The sequence below is a fragment of the Poecilia reticulata genome, linkage group LG5 (assembly GCF_000633615.1).
Source record: "Poecilia reticulata strain Guanapo linkage group LG5, Guppy_female_1.0+MT, whole genome shotgun sequence".
NCBI classification, from domain to species: Eukaryota; Metazoa; Chordata; class Actinopteri; order Cyprinodontiformes; family Poeciliidae; genus Poecilia; species Poecilia reticulata.
Window position 1 is genome coordinate 14,774,092 of NC_024335.1, and position 18,033 is coordinate 14,792,124.

An 18,033-nucleotide genomic window follows, 5' to 3' on the forward strand; every position below is an offset into this window, starting at 1 on the left:
CAACATCTGCTGACCTTCTTGGTCAGTAAGCTAACTATAGGGGATCCAGCTGGGTACCCAAGATTTTTTTCAGATGCTTCATGACCACAGATGTCATAGTGACAGGACACAGTCATGTTTCTGGGAGTCCAAGATGATGGAGGAATGCTTGAAGCAGAAGGGAACCTCACACAGCTYCGTAGACTTGTTGAAGAGTTGAGTAAAGATGGGGACCAGTTGGTCAACACAGGCTCACATGAAAGAGGGGGGAGAAGTTGTCAGCTCCTGTAGCTTTCTTGATCTTCTGACATTCACAGAGATTATTAGCATCTTCCTTGGAGATCTTCAGTCCATTCTGACTGGATGCAAACATTGGTAACACATACAAACACTGACTGTATGAAAACATATGATTCAGGGGGTCTGAAGAAAGGAAGGTGGTTAAGTTGTGGATGAGATGTGARTAACAGCCTTTTAAACCTGTGGTAGAGGCTGTTAGGGTCATCTACCAAACATGGATTCTGCTCAGGGTGGGGGAAAGGGCTGCAGGTGTTAACAAAAKTTTCTTTTGAAACCATTCAAAACTGATGTTTTGAGTGCTTTTTACCTTCTCACTATAGTTACCCTAASCTTCTTGGTAAGTTTTTTGGCCTGCTCATACAAGGCTTGGTCGCCGCTGCTCTAAGCCTCTTTCTTGGTCTGACGGAGATTACTCAGATGTGAAGGGTAACTATGATTTATTGTTGTATTGTGTGGAAGATCTGCACGTGTCCTCAGAAAAACCTGCCAAACATTTGCCTATGATCTATATGATTKATAGTGCAACCCCATTCTAAACTCAGAATCGACACTGGAAGCAGCGGATTGTTTCTACAGCATCAGGGGAAATGACCAATATTCATTGGTTTATATAAATCCACACTATACTGTAACGTTCCCACAAAGCTAAACATACTTCAAGCAAAATATATAAAGAAGATGTTAATGAAAAGAGTTACAACGTCTCCATTCATCACACTACAGTTGAAAGGGAATCTTTGTTCTACYGCAATGTAGGGATGATGCATTTTATGTACTGTAAACCGTGCAGTAAATTTTAAACATCTGCTGATTTTATTTGCTCCTGCTCATTTATATCTGTATTTGAGCGAAATCMATTGCTGTGAGAAAACATTTAAGAAAGGATTATATTTCTTTATCAGACTGGTCTTGTTTACATTTTGCTAATGTCCCAAGTTCAAGATCTGCAACCATGATTCAAATGTTTGGTGTCATGTGGTTTAATGTGGTGTGGTTTTCTTGTTGGAACTACCTAAACCAACTTCTGTCTCAAAGCAATCAGAACCCGGACATTTCTGTATAGGTACATGGTGTTTGTGGTTTATGAGTGCAAGCACTCTTCATCGGTAACACATGCAAACACTGACTATTCGCAAACATAAATCCTAACACACTCACGCATACACACACRAGTGCATGCACACAACTTCCCTTGAGGTCCTTTTGATTGACATTGCCTGCCCCAACTAGGGATTATGGTGGAAAATTGTGGGGTGTGTAGGGGAGGGKTGACAGGGTTTAAGGCCAGGGTGAGGGAGAGTGAGAAAGAGGGTCGGGGATTAGGCCCACTGAGCTTCATTAACCTGAATGTTTACACAAGCTGATCTCTCGCAACGAGACCCTTTTTCTTCCCACAAGTGTCCCCTTCAAGAATATGCTGCCCCTTCCTGCATTTATTCAATACAAGTGAAGCAACAGTTTACGTCCTGCAAGTGAGGCATTTTTTCCTGTCTACTGAAAATCTTTATATCCAAAATACTTAAATATTCAAAGGTTTTAATTAACATTCAATACTTTCTCTAAGTCGTCCTAGTTTGGAATACATTTGAAATGCAAGGGATAATAACGGAAGAGTAAATTGGTCCACTGATAGTTTTTTTTCTAAAAGAGATATAAAAAACACGTGCATTTTATGAAACTACTGCTTTTTTCAGAGGTTTGTTGAATGTGGTATTGATGTCATGCACATGGCATCCCTCTGAGAGACAGTTTTGTCAAGTGACCTTTTATTGTTAGCTCTTCAAAAGAACTGTGCTCAGAAAAAAAATTTGCTTCGTTTTTGCTATTTTTCTTTTAAATCACACTTTAACATTCCGGATTATAAAACCGATTGTCATATCAGGCAAAGATAATCTGAGTGATTTTAATTCTTTTTACTTAGTGRAATAAAATAAATACATTAAAAAAGAAACCCTGKGAGCATGTGGAAAGTAATTATTCTCCAAGCCAAACAGATGACATGTTGAAGTTTATTCTTCTTGGTGGAATTTTCTTGGCCATATTAAAAAGTTTCAAGCATGAATATCCTGTTTAAGGCCACGAGATAAATTGAACCCACTTGACAATAAAAAACCTTTTTTTAACCCTGTACAGGAGATCTTGCTGATTTACCTTGGATATTTCTCCTTCTATGTAAAACACGTGCTTAGGATTAAGGCCACAGAAAATGCAGAGAGATTCCCTTTCAGCATATCACAGAAAGCAGAATTCATGATCCCAATAAGCATGGTCAATCCTGAGGCAAGAAACTTGCCCCAAATCACAAAACCTTYACCTGTTGGCATAATGTTCTTTATCTGAAATGTTGTGTAAGATGTAAAAGTATGAACACTTTTGCAAAAACAATTCATACTTATCTCATTAGTCCACAGAATAYTTTTTCTCAAGGTTTTAGAGATCATCAAAATATTTTTTTTGACAAAGACGAAATGGGACTTTGTGTTCTTTTGGTCAGAAGTAATTTACAACTTGGAACTCTCCCACAAATACTGTTTTTGCCCAGTCTCTTCATTATGTTTGAGCCATGAACACTGACCTTAGCTGAGGCAAGTGAGGTCAGCAGTGCTTTAGATCTCGTTCTAGGCTCTTTTGTGATCTTCTGGATGAGTTGTCAATGTGCCCTTAAGTAATTTTGTTAGCCAACCACTTCTGAGAAGGTTGACCTCTGTTCCATGTTTCCTCCATTTTTGGAAACAACCCCGTGGGGAGTTAAGCMACACCATTTTTGCCAGGAGTGTCTTATACCTTCTTTTTGCACTGACTTTAATTGCTCAATACTTGGAAGCGTGGCCAGGATATACTGAACGACTTTGTTCTCTTCCTTTGACTGCCACTGCCAACACTACACTATGTTATATAGCAGTGAAGTGACGTTCACGAACAATCTGATTCTTTTGAATGGCTCTTTACCATRAAAGGTGGGACTTGAGTCTCGGTTAGTRAGATATCTTCTTTGTGTTTSRCTACTTTGCTTACTTACAATTTTCTATTTGCTTTCATCATCTTGGCAGACGTGTGTGGCTCTGTGTGCAACCTGGCTGCAACGCTGATGCAGGCTTCATGCAGTGAGAGAGAAACTAAAGACGTCACGTGTGCTCACTTTTTCTTGGTTTTTTCTTACTTTCTTCTTGCTTGTTGTTCCTTGATTAATGTTAATAGATGAGTGTTGTTGAGTGTTAGTGCACTGGCTTAATTGTTAAAGAAGAGGATTTTTGTTTTTTTGTTTCAGGCAAAGCAACTCAAGTCCATTTTTTATCTTGATTGTTTGTTATATTTYCATTTTATTTTGTTTCTATCTTACAAATAGAACAAAAATGTTACTAATGCCCACAWCCCTTGCAGTAAAAAAAAGAAAAACTACTGCTTTTAAAATGTTATATTTTATTAATATAAAAATATATTGAGAATTTAATTATTCATGATTATAAATTATTTAGAAATAATAATTTATATTATAAGTATTAGAATAATATAATTAGAATATTATTATTATTGACCCAGTTTGAAGTCATTTGGAGAAATCTTGCTCAATGGGAGAAATCCAAGATAGAGCACTGAAGGGAGATGAGAATCGAACAGAGTAGCGGAAGGCAATGGCCAGGCAAGTTTCAATGCATTACTACATAATTTCATACTAAAACCCAAAGGAGTAAAGAGCCAGTATATTAGTGCCAATCATGAAGCAGACTTCAAACACATCAGCTTGTGCTTTCATTGCTTCTCTCCAAGGACCTATTTAAGGTGTCCAGGGCTGAGCTTAGGCTCCAAAGACAACACTGGAAGCTATTTGCTTCTCAGATTAAAGAGGCTGACTAAGATAGCCACCTGAGAGCAGTAGTAGTAGGACAAGCTCCAGAGGTTTCCCCCCCAAAAGGGCAGTTAAGAGAACAGAACTGCCCATAATATTTAGCATCTCCCGCATGAGGTTGTTTTCTCTCTTCACTGAGGTGGAAAAGTAAATTACCGATCACTCTGTGTCTGGCTCTGGCCGTGACAAACTGAAAATRGTACGTTGACAGGCACAGGATTGCTTTCTTTCAAGAGCTGTAACTAAGGGGACATGGCTTGTGCCTAGATAAACACAAAGCAGTCCAGAACTCTTACTAAGACAAACAGGTTGTGGCGTCTATTTCAAAAGTGCAACAACATTGAATCGACTGGCAGCCGAAAGTCTCTCTGCAAAACCCTCTTCTTTTTAGTGCCATGTGGGTCTGATTTTTCACCTTGAATGATTGTGAGTGCTGAGGAGGTTCACGTTGAGTCCACGCCTGTTTGACAAGATGCTGATTCTAGAGACAGAAAAAACGGTAGAAGAAGGAAATGCTTTAGACGGAGAGAAAAAGACCAAGCCAACGAGAGCCAAATCATGTCTGCTTAGGTCCAGCYGTCTATACAATCTTAAACAGGAAAGAGAATGTGGGGGAAAAGAAGGGGAATGAGATATTGGAGAGGGGTTCTGGGAGCAGAAGAGAGAAAAAAGTTTTTAAAGGGGACATCTGGCTTTGATTATGAGGGGGCAGTATGGACAAGCTTGGCTTTACTGCTTGTTTTGACTGGGCTTTCCAGGGGAAGTTGATGTTGTTTGTTTTTGAATTGCAAGTGGCTTCTTAATTGATGACTATAACTAGAGAAAAAACAACTGAGTAAAGAAAAGACAGTTTTGAAATTACATTGTCTCTTCCTCATAATTATTTCCTAAGCATATATTTCGCCCCCCCAAAAAATGTTAAAGATCAGTACTGCAGACTTACTGTTGAATGTTCTGACCATACAAATGAGGAGGAACTGGAATCCAAACATTCTTATCTGTCAATTCTTTCCTGACATATTGAGTGTGAGAGGAACCTCATGGCACAGCGTCCCGCACCACTGAGTATGAATAAACCATCAAGCACAGTGATTCAGGCCAAGCCAAACTTAGCACACAAGCAGAGCCAGACTTCATCTACAGAAATGTCTTTCCCTAGAGTCAGTTGCCCATCAACCAAAGTTAATGGCTTAAGTAAACATCATGCAATGATTCCTCTGGCCACTATTTTTAGTTGCTAGAGTTACATACATTTATAAAGCGGAAGATACTGCAGGTTAGAGAGARTAAAGATGTACAGCAAGGTTTGGGAGGCTGGTTTGGAGAGAAATTGGAGACCACAAATAGGCTGCTGGTTTTCTACAGGACTATAAGGTTGTGATGATGATTGGAAGCGATATCTGCTTCTGCTTCTATGTCAGACGTATAACTGTCAAGGGAGTTTGGGCCTAGGTTTCTGGCAAGAAAAAGACGGAAGTCAGACAGGGACAAAAGAATGATTAAGACTGGCATAACTTCCTTCTGGATATTATCACAAAATGTATTTATTTTGTAGTAAAATGCTATAGAATTATGCAGCACTCTAAAAGCAATTTTACCATCCTCTAGTGTGTGGGTAGGAAGGTAAACTTGAGTCAGTTTAAATATTTTTAAACTCATTAATTACTGCTCTCACTTTAGATATGGACAAGTTTATCTAGTAGACATTTTACTGCCATTTCTTAGCTCACAATCAACAGATATCTTCCTTACTTTAATTAAAAGTCCCTTTTTCCCTTATTTGTAAAAATGGCAAGGAGTCTCAATGTAAATGAAATAAATGGTGTATTAAGAGTCGTTTACTACACCACATTCTTACTTTCACCTACATTGTATTCTTTTGAAATAACTCTACTCTTACTGAAACCATTTTCGTGGAACTCTACATGCCTCAGTTTACTTCACTGAATGAAAAATAAGCATGGCTTACCCAAGCATGCTCCAGACAGATGCAGACACACACCCCAGTCAGTTTATAGTAAAGTGAAACTTTTTCTGTACACAAGCTAACTTGCTGAAACGTTTTTTTTGTAATTCTTTTCTATTTGACATGCWGCATTTATAATGCAAATTGATACACAGCACATAGGCATGACTCACACTCACGMACGTAAATTTGTAAAGGTTAGACTGATCCTGCGTGCAATTGTTTTGAATGTTATCCAACTGCTAACATTTGTTAGCAGTTGTAATGYGCCAGTTCAACTTTATGAAGCTTACCGGAAATTGTCTGCTCTGTAAACAACCATCCTCCACTGCAAAGAGAGAAGCGCAGAACTAAACAAGATGACGGTTAATGTTAATTCAATATTTGGAAGCCTGACTAACTCAGACTGAACAACTTTCTTCACCTCGTCCGCTGCTATTGCTAAAACTGCAAGCAGACTACATTCTAAACCAGAGCAGAAAAGCATCATAATTCACAATTTCTTCTTCTATTGACTGTTTGGCCCAGTAGAAATTCTACTGGAGGGATTCAAATCAATGGGAGAAAGCCTGGATTGTGCTGTAAGCCCTTGAATAGCACAGGAAGGCAATGGGCAGTCTAGCAACGAATGCCATCTGGGGGAGAAAACGTTCCTTCAGTTGAAGTCTCTTGGTAAATCTTGTCATGTACTGTTGGTTATTTTCAAAAGAGTTCTTCATGAAGTGATTTGCACAAACTACAATTTTTTTTGGCAATGTGTCTGGGATATTGYCATTAGAAAGTAAAATGAAGCCAAGGAATTCTGACAGGGAGAATGTTTATGGACGCATGTTGTTCATTGCAGCTGACAACAAAACACTAGTCTTTTCCAGCAGCCATTGTGCAGCTAATCTAGTCATAAATGTTTATCTTCTAATAATGAATGGAGCATAGCTCCTCTTGGGTTGGTGAAGGACTYGGCTGGGGTTGCTAGGTATCAGGGACAWGCCTGCCAATTGTGATTTAATATTCAAGAGGTTTCTGAAACGYCTCGTTTTGCAGACACCAAAAAAACATTTAGCTATTGCCAAAAACAGCTAGGTGTTTTTTAGCACTGTTTTTAGAAACAGTWAAGATCCAAATGGAAGTACATGTGCAAAAATACAGTTTTGCATAATATGTTCCCTTTAAGTTTTTTTTTTWMMWYSKWAMYTTTWMYKGRWWWWAAAAAAARAATCCAGTAAAAATTGAGTATRTAAATCATTCATATTCTTGAATGACTTACATATTAGTTAAAAATTATTCCATCTATCTATTTGCACTGTGATCACTCTGTTGAATTAAACTGGCTTTGAGGTCATGAACTACTGACCACCACAGGTTAGAAGCAGCAGCAACACATTGTGTTAGAGAATTACTGAAACATTATCCACAGGACGGGAAACCAGCCGGGAAGAGGAGAGCCAGAGTAACTGGAGGATGTTCTCTCTGCTTATCAAACAGAAACTCAAGAAGATGTGTTCCAAGGGTGAGGAGAAAGGTGTTAAAGACAATATCTGTATCCTGACGCTATCCCCTCATACTAAGGGCCTTCTATTACAGCTTTTTGTTAGTSTGCACAAAGCACATACGAAATAGAAAATACATACCCAGTTAGTAAGGATCACAAAGTTAACATGAAGCCTGTAAAAACATTATATTCTCACAACATGTTTTAGTAAACAGGGGTTGTTGTTTTTTTTACAACAGTGTGCTGTATTTTAATGTTTTATCGAACTAGAATGWGTTTTATTMAACTTCCCACAAGGATTKAATTATGTTTTCAAGATAAAACTTTTGCTAAGAAATGTCAATAATATTATRAAAAAACAAAATTCCAATGAATTCTAGAACATAAACATAAYGCCTAGGCATTTAAATTTGCACTAATTCAGGCACTTAATATTCAGACTGATTGAAAATCAGAAATGTTAACMRTCATCACATCAGACAACAGYATCTTGAAATTATCATAACTTGGTSTTTTTAATTGTTTTGAGGGTTAAGGTTGATTTGCTTTGTAAACTGGATGCTGTTACGACATTTTCAGTGCAGTTCCTCATCATTTTTAAAGGAAAGGGGTTTTTGATACTTACTAATACACAAGAGGAATAGAACAAGATAGGTATATCATAAAAAAGGATTGAAAAAGCAGTTCTAATCTCAAGGTATGAACTAGTTCTGTGACTATGACMCAATCAATTTTAGATGGCTTTGGCTCTAGGTTTTTATTGCTCAATCGCACTATTACGTATGTTCCTTCCTTGTCTATGGTGTTGCTTAAATAGCTTAAAGCTGTGTACCTTCCTACACTTGTAAGAAGATACACCACTGGATCATCTGCTAAGCAAGGCTGCCACAATTTCATGAGCGTAGCCAATCAGAGATGAATAGGAAGGATGCAGTCCACTGGTGTGAAATTTAGCACTGAGACATTAATAACATTACTCAAGGCTACTTTTTGCAGACACTCTTTTTACATAGATAAAGTCGACTCACCGCCGTATACTAATCTGTTGAAGAGGCAACAGCATGAACTAATTTCTGATTAGCTTTGCTAATAATTATTTCTCTACTTGGGGACACAGATGGGGAGTTAAACTTTATGGCCCTAATGGTTAGTTAATTCATAAATAAATATCGCAAATGATAAATGATACACTGACATCACAACAAAATGAATTTACTTTTTCCGGACTCCCCAGAGCACTGCTTGCGTCAGAATGTGCACGCACTGTACAATATGTTTTGTGTTTTCTAAAAAAGTGTCAGGATGGTTCACAAAATGCACTTTATTTCYTTATGTTTTAAACCATGATTTTAGACATGACAATACATGRCAAGACAAAGAAATGTAAGATATCAACTAGAAACTAGTCCACAAAATCCCTTTTGTTGTCACTTCTTTAGATAATAAAAATATAAGATCAAAATATGATCTTATATTTCAATACAATATTACAATGTAATCATGATGTATTATGCAATGCAATTTCCAATCAGCTTTGAGCTGTTTAGAATGCGGTATTGAAGAGGAAAGAAACAGGGAAATTTCAAGAAAAAAAAATCCTAGAATCACATAGTCTTTCTTCCCATTTGCAGACGTATTTCCTGATGTGCAGGTGTTGGATGGTATCTGTCTCTGCTTTCAGTGTACCATGGCATATCGRCTGTTCCCTGCCACGCTACGGTGCTGATCATTAAACARATGTGTTTCAGTCTTCTCCTGATTAAATATTTACCTTAACCAATACTGACAGTGTCACCCTGGCAGAGTTGTTGGCATCGTTGCCTTGCAGTAGGAACATTCTGACTTCAAATGTTKGCCTGCTCTTTATGTAGACTTTGCATTTTATCCTCATCCATTCCTTGGTTTGTGCCACACTCCGCCTGCCTCTCACAGTCTAAATCCAAAGCTTCTAGATTAAATGATTACTCTAGGTATAAGGTGACTTTAGGGGAAAATGCTTGCTTCCATGGTTGTGTGACCTGTGCAGTTTGCATTGCCCTGTGATTGACAGCAGACTTCGRTATYTCMCTCAACAACTTAAGAAGTTTATATCTTGTCCTTCAGATTCCACCCCATCTGCTGCTTCATATTGCTCCTGCACACCTGCCTTGGATCAYGAGACATCTGTAAATGTATTTGTGGATCAATTTGCCTGCAGTCTGACTTTCTTAAAACTAAAAGAAAGTTCAGCTTTTTAGGAGAAAAGCATTCAATAAAGCATAACCAACTGATCCAGCCCATATATCCTCTTGCAGCTTCATATGTCTTTCTTGTGATGGTAGTTAATACAATTAAATATGGATGAGTGTGTTCATGTTGTTTCTCTTTTCTTCTTATAATCAAAACACAATACTCTAGATAACTGTGCCTTTAATGTACTGTGCTATTTTTATTTATTTTTTTGCTAAAATAGACAATCACAGAATCCATAACTAACCAAGAAGTTGGGTTGATAATGTAACCAATTTTGTCTAAATCTACAAAACAGAAAATAGAGAGACCAAATAAACCAATCAGAGGCCTGGTGGGTTTATTTCATAATTAAAACAATACTTTTACCACTGCATTTAAAATATGTGTATGACCATTATTACAGTGGAAATTGATTGAGGTACGTATCAAGAAGGCTTAAAATAATGATTGTTTAAATAGGTCAATGTATACTGTCTTCTATGTTTTGATAGGTCTTTAATGCAAAGGTTTTTGACATAATGAGAGTAAGAAACAGAAACAAAGAGGTTAAATACATTATAACCCTCTCAGGTTTTATAATTCTAGTCAGATTAATTTATTGGTATGATTACTTTTGTTAATTAAAATTTTTGTTATAACATTCCAGATTTGTTGCTGATGATCAGAGTGTTAAAGTGCAATGCCTACAACCAGTATCCGTAAAGTCTAACATTGTAATCAAAGGTTGAGACAGATGTTATAGTTTAAAGACACATATTGATTGTTTTAATTTTATTTTAAAAATAATTTAAGTAACCTGTGTTGTGATACTGAACAAGATGTGAATGCTAGTTTTCCAATTTTTTTGAGAAAAATTAATATTAAAATGTACAGGTATAGATGTTAGAAAGCATTCTAAACAAGTCAGAGTACATTATTATGTTATGAATGTGGACAGTTTCTATGATTTTAATGGAGACATTTACTAGAGTCTTTAGTATGTTGCACACTACAAGCAATAAATTTATAATTTTACTATAGACAGTGAATATGCAATATTTATTAAGTCAGATCAAATTTACTATCAATTTGGGTGAAAGGTTTGCAAGTGCTGAACTATAGGTATGGGTTTCCTGGTTATATAAATGGTGCCTAACTAGTTCATGTTTAATACATTCAAGSAATTTGAACAATTCAATCAGAAAATATGTAATTTCTGTGTGTTTATGTAGAGTTTACAGACTTTCATTGTGGTTGCAACTTGAAATGAATAAATAAAAAAAACCCAGCCCATTTTAGATATACGGCAACTTGTAATTTARCAAAGTCATAGACAAAGCTTTGACAGTTACAGTTGCTTTTTTCATTGTAGTTTTACTGCCCTGTTGTTTGACTAGTTTTTGGAGGGTTTTGGTWATGCAGGAGACTAAATGTGTTGAAGTGCATAAACAGACAACCGTAGTTGAGACTTGTACCTGTCTGTCATTATCTCATCAACCCATCAGTCATCAAGAAGCACAACCCTATGGGGAATATTTCCCAATAGGCATGCAGCTGAACCCTTAAATCAGCTTTAATTAGGCTGCTAAGTAACGAGCAGGTCAGAAAGGTGTGGGAAAATGAGTCAAAGAACTTTCTTATGCACTGAGAACTAAATGAAAATAGCAGAAGTTGATGTAAATAAACTTGACCATATTGTTTGTTTTTGTTTTTTGTTTTTAACTCAGATTGAACTGGAATCTATGCAGTTGACTTGAATCTATCAAAGTCAGTTACATGTGCTGAATTGTCTACATATTTCTGCATACAAACTGGATCAGTACATCTGAGTGGCTTGAGAACATTTGCAAATCAGCACTCTATAAATAAATGATACTGAATTGAACACAACTTAAATTAACATATTTTTATGGACATATTTAACTGTCCTACTTTTATTATGCTTTTCAAGCTCGTACTGACAGTTTTTCTGAAAGTCTCCAGCTACATACTGACTAGATTCTATGGCCAAGGACACACCCAGCCCAGTAGCCCAATGTCTTGCTGATAGCTCTTTCAACTCCACTCTGCAAATTTATTGACAGCTTTTAAAAATATTTACTGCCCTACTTCCTTTCCCCCTTGGGTTCTGAGCCTGTAATCTTCCTACCCATTCTCTGGATCATTTATCTAAGCCATTTCCACTCTCTCCGTTTTACTTTGCCCTCATCTGGTGCTTTCACTTTTTAAAAGAAAGGATGCCTGCAGCATTTGCGAATGAGATAGACTTATAAAAGTGAACAGAATAAAGGGAGACAGAGAGAGAGCAATAAAAAATGGAGATTAGCTCCTTCCATACACTTCGTTTCCTTTTTAAAGTCAGAATTTACAACTGATTAGCCTCCACTGTAAAGACAGGCCCCAGTTCGCAGGAGGAACGCTGCAAAACATTTATGCAAGGCCAGGCGAAAAGACCCTTATAAAAAACATGTGTTCCTCAAAGACCCTTCAGAGAGAAGTAAAACTTTGCAAATGGTTCTTTTTCAGCACATCGTTGAAGAAGGTTTGTTTCTTTGAAGTGGCGACTTCTAACATTTAGAGGGTGAGAACATAAGTGTTCACAAAAAAAAAAAAAATCAAATATCATTATTTTATGACTTTGAAAGAATACATCAACATTTTGAATATGTTTATCACATGACAAACAGCTTGCAACAACCTGAATAAGTCAACTCTTCTCAAGTTTACAGACTTTTAATGTTTAACATGAAACAGGCAACCCAAACTTCAGTGACGTTTTTCCTAAATCACTTTACAAAAGAAGAACACAAGCATGCCAGTTTTACCACAAGAAATAACAGATGTTCCACTTGATCATCTTAAGCAGGTCTGTGAGATAAAAATAACACGGTATTACACATGGCACAGTCTTTAAATTTTAAATCCAGATGGATTTACCTAATCCATCTGATTAGATGGATTAGATTAGATGTGACTAATAAACAATTCCATGGTGATGGTGGATCTTGTTGAATATTTGATCTTGTCAGTTTGTGTTTAGCATTTTGTATGAAATTATCTGAAAAACATCCACCACCCTTACATATGTTGTTTTTCTAATATCTCAAATCAATCAATCAAATGTACAATAAAATGACAGCAAAATTGTGAATACATTTTAAAAAATAACTTATTTCAAGATGAATAAATTCAGTCATTTCAGATTGTAGGCACGCATATTTTGTTAAAGTGCATTCAGCTGAAAAATGTACCACTTTAAACAGAATAAAATGTTGAAAAGGCCATTTAGTTGTGCATTTTGCCTGCAAGGGAACTAACATTTTCAGTAAAACAAATTGTAATCATTACTTAARTCAAAATGGAAACCATCTGGAGGATGAAAGAAAATTACATAAAATTGTATGTGATCCATTCTCTAAAATTTTAGATGTATGACTTATGACAACATTCTTAGGTTAAACAAATAAAATGGATTTTATTTTTATTTTTTTTCTGGGAATTTAATAGACATTTTGTGTGTGTGTGTGTGTGTGTGTGTGTGTGTGCGGGTGTGTGCGTGTGTGTGTTTACACTTCTTTACTACAAAGTCAAAAATATTAAGCATTGTTTGCAGCTTGGTAAGAGTGGCTGACATTGTTTTGCAGTAGGTAAGCTAATGCTGACATATTGTGCATTACAGCTGGATTATTCCGACAACAGGATTTTCATTTATTGTGCAATACCTGAGAGACAGCCTGTTTTCAGTATTTTGAAAAGCATAACATTTTATTCGATTTCACTTTTTTCTCAAAAAAGTGAAATCAACAACATTTGTAACTTAGTTGTTTCCTTCCAGSCATATAACCTTGGTTACACTGACCAAATTGCTTTGAACAGCTGTGATTTTAATTGCAGCTGCAGGACTGCAGTTCAAGAATTACACAAATTAGTCACATCATACAGGTGGTTGATGCAGATAGACTTTTTATTTTGATTTAGAGCAATTAAATTCCTCACACAGCGGGAAGTATTAGRTAYAGCAAAACATTTTCGTCTTTCTCTTTAAATTCAGACTTTTGAGTTTGTAAGGCCTCCTTTCCAACGCCTTAGTCTTAATCTCCCTACACATATTATCTATCGGAGTCACATCATGACTTTGGCTGGGCCATTTCAAAATGCTAATATTTCTTTCCATTTGGACGAAATATGTTAGAATAACAAAATTATAATAAAAAATATACTTTAAACCCATATAACGCCAACATATTAAGTTGTAGAAGTTTAAATGGTACAAATCACCAGGCAGTGAAGAAAATGGAAGAAGTGTCCCTTTTCTCAGCAGTTTACTTGAATTAGATGCCAAAGGAGGAAGGGGTGACTTCTAGGGATAGTGCTAACCCTTGGAAATATGATTGAGACTAATATCAACTAATATTTATTTTTAATTTTAAAAATAAATTCCTATGTTCTCTCAAAATTTCAAAGTGGTTTTCTTGTCTGACACTTGTTGGATCTGATTTTGGACCTTTAAATTACTCAAATTTCTTCACTTCACTGTAATTTGAGCATATTTGGTTGAAAGAAAGTGAATAAGAGCACAAAGCTGTGAAAGCATGAGCCAAGAATAACATGCTTGAAAGAAGTGAGAGAAATTTATTGTTGTTAAAAACATATATAGAGGTAACAGCTGGAGTTGCCTTGCAGAGCCAAAGCCACTGTTGCAGCCAGGCCTCAGCTGCTACGTGTGCTCAGTCTTCCCCACATGCCCACAGAGTACACAAGGCAGCCACAGGTATGTCCCCATCACCCCAGGCCACAGCAGTCGCAGCCAGGAGGCTGTCAGATCCTTTTGGGTACCCCGTCAAAGCTAATGGATTGTGACTGTGTGGTGCCAGAGCAAAGGCAATTCTTCCATTCATATACTTGCTGCTGATGTACGCAGACTTTCCTTACCCACTCCCAGCAACCAAAGAGGGACTCTGGACCACGTGTGTGTGAGTCTTTTCTGTTTGTACAGACTGTAAATCTCAGTATTTCAGCTGAGTGCGAGTGTATGGATCCATTTATCTGTTGGAGGGTTTTTGTCTGCGGGTGTTCAGATAGTTTTGCCTCAGTGGAAAACATAATCACTAAGCTGGTTGGCTGATGACTAAAACCTATCCAGGTGGAGTGTGTGTGTGCGTGTGTGTGTGTGTGTGTGTGTGTGTGTGTGTGTGTGTGGGTGTGTGCGTGTGTGTGTGTGTGTGCTTGTTGCTGATGTGTGGGACTGTGTCCCAGTTCAGCTGGCCACATAAGGGTCCCAATGCCTCCAGAAATCTACGGTAAATAAAATGATGAGCTGTGCACTTTAGTGCAGCTAGTGGGTCAAACATGTCATACAGCAGGATGGGGTTACAAGAGAAAATAACCTGCAATCATTTGCTGGAACTGACTTGGCAACATTGGGATAATTACCTTCTCTATTCAGCACAGTACCTTGTAGAAATGTTGAACCCCTTCAGTTCTGACTAAGCAGTGTTAAAGGGCGGCTACAGTATTATGTAAAATCAACTTTTTTTCAGCCTTATCTCATATTGTAATGTGTTTCCCTAATCTAAAGCATACCTGGAGTGTTGCTTTGATTCTTTCATGCATGTATGAAAAATCATTGTATTTCCCATAGGAAAAGTGGGTGCCTAAACTTTTGCTCTCACAAAGCACAGCCTATTTCAACAAAACTCCTCCCTGAAGCTGCAGTCTCCAGCTGAGGTTCCTCCTCACAGAGCATCCCTCCCCCGCCTCTGCCCCTCTTAGCAGACACCTGGTGAAAATGTACGAATGGCGAGCCTTTCATATGAACTACTTCTCAATCCAACATGAACTGTTGTTAACATCATAATGAGAAGCATTGTTGTGATAAGGCGCTGAAGGCTGAGTGTCGGAAAGAGCAATAGATTCTTAAAGAGACAATGTCAAGGCATCAAATTTTGATGGCTGATCTTTTTTATATTGTGTTTACTTTAAACATAATTTTTTATAACATCTGAAGGTAACATAGTTAATTGTGCTATAGAATGGCACTATGTGTCTGGAATACATGATATGACCACTTTAAAGAGATTTCCAAAGCTTTGGACATTGTTTTGTAACTCAATGCTTCTTTACACWTCTAYACAACTTCATCCCTGACCTGTCTGATGTGTTCTTTGGACTGCATGATGCTTCTGAAGAATTCAATTGCATTCACAGTAAAATGTAACTTTCTATATTTTTTATCTGTTATTGTTACCTGGTTATGTGGTTTAGGTAAAGGAAATTGCTAAAGTTATATTTTGAAAACTACTATTTGTGTTTTCAGTGGCACTATTGCCTGGCAATAAGAAGGTCCAGTGTTTGAAGTTTTCATGTTTGTGTTGCTCTAACTTAAAATATTCAATTAAAAAATTTTGATTTTGTGAATATATGGTGACAAGTTCAACCCATACCTCGGCTTTAGTCCTCGGTTTGAGTCCTGGCCCTGTGATCTTTGACACATGTGTTCCCCCTCTCTCACAATCTGCTTGTTTGTCTCAACACTGTAACATAAAGGTCACTAGACCAAAAAAGGAAAAAAAAATCCTTAAAGAAAAAATCTGACTCACATGTGTTTGCAGTGTAGTGTATTTAAAGTTGAGCAACGCAAGCAAAACTTGATTAGTGACCTATCTGTGATGTTTCAAAACTTAGTCTGGAACAGTCTAACAAAAATAATCTCTCTAATTTAGAGTTTAAATCAGATCATATAAGAATGACAAATAAAAACAAACCTGTCTTGTTTCCTTTTTTAGAATCTAATGTCAGGAGACACAGAGAAAGTTACAAAACAATTAACTAGACATCAGCTCCGATGTGAGGTTAAGAATGGACAGAGAGCTAGAGGATATAGAAACTTTAGTTTTGGGCATTGTTTCCAGTTGACATGACTTCAGCTATGTGAGTTTCAACATAAACAGAAAAGGAATGAGAAAATAATTGTGGCTGACGGCTGTGTGTGGTAACTCTAGTCAGTCTTCATGTTTTTGGTGCTAGAGTTCTTTCCAGGGTTTGGGATTTCTCAGTATGTTATTTAAACTTTTGTACGTCTTAATGCATGTTGTTAGAGTTGAGAGAGTTTAGCAGTGTTAACTTGTTTAAATAAGCTTTCATTATTGTACGTTGTGATCTTTTCAGAAGAAATGCAGTGGTGAGCAACTAAAGTTTTCAGTGCCCTACAATTTTGAGGTGTTTCCTTGATCCAACACACTGGAGTCAGATCAATGGGTCATTAAAAAGTTGCTGTAGATGTGACCGGCACCAGATCTAGGGGAATCCGAGCAAGTATCAAGTGGTGCGCAGGCAGAGGAATTCTGTGCAACCAAGATCTGTAGATCACAGAGGAAACAAATTGCTACGATGTTACTCTGGCAAGAGCTCGTTTATTCTGAGCCACGCATTTTCAATAATAAAAAAACTAATAAATAAATAAAATGCAATTACAATACAATTCAAATTCAATCAACAACATTCGGAGTTTCCACAAAGAAATAAAAGAAAACAAAATGCACAAATAAAATAACACAATAGCAAAAAATTAAACAAATCTAATCCTAAATTAACATAACCAAACTGAACAAAACAATCCATCTACAACACACAGTAAAAACCAAAGTTTGGCAGTTACATCGGTTACAAAAGAGATCCAACCTACCACAAAAAAATATGAGAAATAAAAATACTACAACACTCCCCAAATACTAATATGGCAACAGGGCCCAAATACAAACACAGCATTGACTTATTAGGTAATTTAAATAAATAAATAAATAAATAAATCCCAAAGGCTCCTACAAAGCAAGCCATCTACCGACACGGACCAAAGCTCAGTACAAAATGTCCAAATTACACACACAAGTTACACGAAACACCMCAAAACTAATCTTTACATACTTACAAAACATTTAAAAGAAGCTGTCTCTATAGGTTTATAAAAGTTGCCTTTTATCCTACTTGTGGATCACAGAGGGAACAAATTGCTACGATGCTACTCTGGCAAGAGMTCGTTTATTCTGAGCTGCGCATGCGCAGAGCCASAAAAATTGTTCTCCCTGTTAGATYYACAGCTACTCGAGAGCGCCCCCACTGGCAAGAAGCCGTATGTACACAAGACATCTCTCAAGACATCCTCATCCAAGAGGATGTCTTTGCCGAAAATACTGCATCATTTTCTGTCCACTTCACAATTTTAAACAGAAGCTGATTGTGATT